This window comes from Mchenga conophoros, linkage group LG3 (assembly GCF_057382185.1).
Source record: "Mchenga conophoros isolate Kocher_MC1m ecotype Shallow Benthic linkage group LG3, M_conophoros_male_GT1.1, whole genome shotgun sequence".
Taxonomy (NCBI): Eukaryota; Metazoa; Chordata; class Actinopteri; order Cichliformes; family Cichlidae; genus Mchenga; species Mchenga conophoros.
This window is the reverse complement of record NC_140528.1, coordinates 78,486,751-78,491,780: the sequence shown is the minus strand read 5'-3', so window position 1 is coordinate 78,491,780 and position 5,030 is coordinate 78,486,751.

The window sequence follows — 5,030 nt, the reverse complement described above, 5'->3', positions numbered from 1 at the left end:
AGGAGCAATTGACTTGGAATTGCTTGGCTTCTTAGACACTGCATCGACCCTCCATTCTCAGTAAGGGGTCACGCTTGATGTGGTCCTTTATTAGCTCAAATTAGGCTTCGGTGTCTCCAAGAAGGGAACATCCATCTCCTTATTCATTTGTTCTTCTTGTCCCATTTATTTACTTAGTTGGCTAGGCAGTGGGCTGTTTGTACAGAGAGCATTGGTCGCCCCAGGCAGGGACACAAATATCATCTTATGCACATTAGTTACAAATCACCAATGCAGGGTGAAGGTCAGAACATGGGGAATAGGTGAGGCTTGAAGAAGCATAGGAGGATGCGAAGTGGATTTGCTGAAGAACGTGCATTATCTGTGCAAACATTTGTAACATGACTTTTTAGACCTTTCCAATTAAACGCAGCTATTGGTTCATATTAATTATCCTTGAGCATGACAATCTGCCACTGTCATTTTATCAGTATCACACATCAGTGTGAGAGTTGTATGTTTTCTTGGTTCATGAATCTTAATTAATGTAAAAAAAAAAAGATCCTATTTTCTACATTTAAAAAGGGACTTTAATAAATATGCTTCCATTTGATGGTGGAACAGAATCAGTCTTAATAAAAATGTTCTTTTTTAAATCTAACTTTATTTAGATTCAGGGTTTTTTAAACTATTAACCAACATTGACTGTTACTTGGGTGGTTATTAATTTGTTTCTGATTATCTAGATGTAATCGTTGATGTTTAAGAAAATAGGCAGGCCGGGTAACAAGATAGGCAGCACGGTCCCGTGGTGGTTAGAACTGTTGTTGGTTCGAATCCACCATCAGGTTCACTCTGACTTCCTCCTGCAGACCAGAGACACTGGTGACTATAAACTGACCATATGTGTAAAGTGTCAGTGTGTGGATGGATGGATGGACGGATGGACGGATGGATGGACGGACGGACGGACGGATGGATGGATGGTAATGAGGCTGCTGTTCTTGTTCAGTTGGCTTTCCTTTTTCACTTTCACCAGCTATTGCAGTAGAAATGGGCATCAAAAGTAGCAGGATAGTCTTAGGAAAAGCTTATGGTTTGCATTAAAATTCAAAAGTGAGACTAGTCTCAGTGTTGTCTTGTCATGTATCACAGCTACTACAACACTAAAGGGCACATTTGATGTAAGCATCTCTAACTGAGTGGCAGTATGTGAAACCCAGGAAATGAGGACAGGCTCAGTGACTGGTAAGGAACTTTTATTTATAAGCCACAACAACATTTGGCATTGAATTTTTAAAAAAAAGTACACAGAATGTTATGAGCCTCTCCAGAATGTAAATGTATGTATCATCTATGGTACAATACAAACCACAGTTCTTATTTGCATCATGGACATCATTGAGATAAATATGAATCATGACATTACGGTCATATGATTGTTGGGTTTTTCTCTGTATCTATGAAGCGCCTTGAGGCGACTTTTGTTGTGATTTGGCGCTATATAAATAAAATTGAATTGAATTGAATTGAATTGATAGTTTGAGACCATTATTAATTATTTAAATCCTTGTTAGCCATATAATAGCTTTTTACTGAAGTTTAATTAATTGTCAGTTTACAGTTCTTCAGCAATGGCGATCATGAAGTGTTTCCATGCACACTGGTGTAAGAAAAGCGTTGGTCTTTAAGTAGTTTATGCCTCTGGGTAATTTAATCCCTGTGACAGTACATATTTTATAAGCTCATTACATGGCTTTTAGGTAAAATATTATTCTACAAAGTAACTGTAGGAGCTGTCAGATATTTTATAAAAGGTGCAATATTCACTTTTGAACTGCAACAGAGTGAAGTAAGCAAAGAAGATCAAAATGCTGTTTAACTTGAGAGGACGTCTGTGGATATTTTTAACCACAGGATCGAAGTAAAACCATTAGATAAGCAATAGGACCGAAGCGCTATTGTGTAAAATGACTGTGATCTTTAGCTGTTATTGTACTCACCTAATTATGAACACCAAAGTTTGCTTAGTTTTGCTGAAAACCTACATATACAGGGCAGTGTTTGCACCCTTTGTTTTCAGCTGAGAGGGCACAGATATTTCATCAGTGACTTCCTATTGCCCATTTCCATAGCTGATTATTGGCTCATGAACTCACCGTATCAATTTATAGATTGATGGCTATGAAAAGCACTAAACCCAGGGGTGCTGATGGATCCAGCTTAAGAATCACTGTTAAACATGAGCTATTTAGAAGATAGTGGAGCATTGCTTGTAAATTGAGGTTTAAGATGCCTCGTGGCTCAGCTGCAACTATATAGCGAAACAGATGGTAATAATCACAGGGACATTTCCACCACAAAGACTGATGTTTAGTATGTAGTTTATGTGTAGAAAAGTCACTCTGAGAACCTTTTGCATGTTTCAACCACAGAAAACGCATCAAACGGACTCCCAGTTATTTGTGGGTACCCAACAATAGCATTTAAGCCCCCATCGTTCTGATCGTTACAATGACAACAGAGTAATATATATTTGTCTTTACTAGCAGAATGCAAAACACTACCTAGCTGACATCACTCTTGCCTGGAGTTCATCTCAACACAGCGGGATGGTTTGGGACGATTCATGAAAGGTGAAGTAGCAATGAAGTGTTCTTGGTGTGTGTGCCGTGGCCATCTCCAGAAGGCAAGACTGTGTTTCTCCCTCAGATTTGGTTCCTTTTACAGTCTCAATTTAAATTTAGGTGGAGTGAAAGAGAGGTAGAGGGGGATGGTGGGAGCAGACAGAGAGCACAGGGGTTACTGTCAGACAGAGATCCCTCTCTCCTCTGCTTATCTCAGATTCTCTCTGTCTGATCACAAATCATAGCCCTGACTTAACTCAAGCAAAGAGGAGAAAAGCCAGAGCCCCTCAGCTATCTTTGCTGCTTATACCCCTCTTCTCTATTTTTCATCTCTGTGTCTGTCTGTCTCTCGCTCCCTCTCTCTCTTTTCCAGTCATGCAACTCGGGGCGGCGTCCTGGCCTTTAAAAAGGCAAACTTGTAATCTGATAATTAACAATCTGCTAAATTTCTCAAAACGAAAACAGTCATGAGAAATGTCTGCCTCATGCCTGTGAGTAGGATGACCTTTTGCCGAGGCTGGAATGGCAGGCGAGGCGACTCACTTAGAAGCATTTAATTAGCTCTGCTCACGGCTGTGTGTGCTGCCAACGGACAGATGAGGGAGGAGGAAAGAGATAGTCAAGGCCAGATGCAGACATGAAAAATGAAAAACGTTTCTTATTTAATACTTTTCCCCTCATCTTAATGCCGCAGCACCCTACTTATTGTGGAGTGAAGGTGGAGGAGGAATGGAAGCGACTCAGACAGTAGCAAGCTTCTCTGGCTTTTGCAGTATTTCTCTCTTTCTTCTTCTTCTTCTTGACTCCAACAGTTCCCTTTTGCAGCCTCAAGGTGAGACTATAAGGTCAGGAAGTGCATCTTTTAAAGTTTTATGACTCAAAAAATTAAATAAATAAAGTCAAATAAAAGTATCAGGCCTCTCACTACTGACTACTTCCATTCTGTCCTCTTCCTCTGTGTTTGTTCTTGCTCTTTGCCTTTCTACGCCCAGGCTGACTTGTCTGGGTGTAGGGTACACACTAACCTCAGCAGCAGTGTAGGAACATTGCAGCCCTTTGGCATATTTAGTGGCTTTCCCCAGAATGTCAGTGTTCATCTGCTGCAAAAAAGAACAAAGCTTACAAAGCAGCAAGAAATGTTTTGCTCTCTTGCTTTATTTTGAGGAAGCTCTTCTGCAGTTTTTTCCAATTAGAATGCTACAATGACTTGATGAATGCATGTCTTTATTCTGTTCTTTATATATACTTTACATACTGTATCCTATTAGCATTGCTTTGTAATGACACAGCTCCCTCAAGCTGGGATCATTTAACTTTTGTGCTTCACTGCTTTCTTGCTTTATAGGACACAATAAGGAGATACATTCCCCAAATCAAACACAGCACAGTCATAATGGCAACTGCAAACTAAAGCTGTGATTTAGCCGCATGGAAAGGGAATAAGGTATTTCAGAAATCCAAGACAAAACACCCACAGGAATCCAATGGAAGTCAGTTCAACAAAGTCAATAAACGCTCACGATTCCACCTCATTTCAAGTACACATAGACAAATAGTGAGCGGGATATTACTACTGTGACTCCAAGAAGCAGCAGCGCTAATGCACTTAGAGGGTTAATCACTGCATTTGTATGCAAATATGTATTTAAGAGTGTCTGCCCTTACGAGAGGGTTGAATGAAGGAATTGGGCCCAGGCAGTAGGTGACATTCAGCACCAGTGTAACCTCTGCAGATAGCTTCCCTAGCGCTATTTGTGAATGTTAATTGCTTTTCGGCTGCCGTTGCCTCCCCAGCCTCCACCTGTCCCTCTGTACGGAGCAACTTGAGACTCTCGCTGTTCTTAAAACCAGAGCTTATTGTTTAAAAGAGCGAAAATCCTCCTAGGAATAATGTTTGTTGTCTTTGCGCATCACATCAAACTGATGCCTTTATGATAAAAGTGTCCCTTGCAGGAGAACAACAATTTTAACCAAAAGACAGGAGCGACTTCAATTATCAAATGTATATGTATCTATGTATAGGATAGGAGTGTGAAGGATTACATTATGCAAAAAATACCATCTTCTATATATTTAGTTTAGGGGTTTTTATTTTAGATTTTTGTCATCCACATGTATATACAAAAACAGCAGGAGAGGAAGGGAGGAGACTGAAGAGTAAAGATAGAGATCTTTCATTTTCTGACAGGGTGCTTTGAATTGAGGTAATCCACAGAACTGTGGAAATTAAAACCTCATCTGTTAAAAAATGCAAATAGAGCTTTTTGATTCAGCTGTAGAGGGAAAATTGCTGAAATCAAAAGATTACCCCCAATAGTTCTAGATTAGGTTTCAGCTTTATTCTCAGCCTCCTCTCTTCCCCTTGCATTTTTTTTTTTTTTGCACCGTTTCTCCTCCCTTCTTCCCCCAGATTTCAGTCAGGGT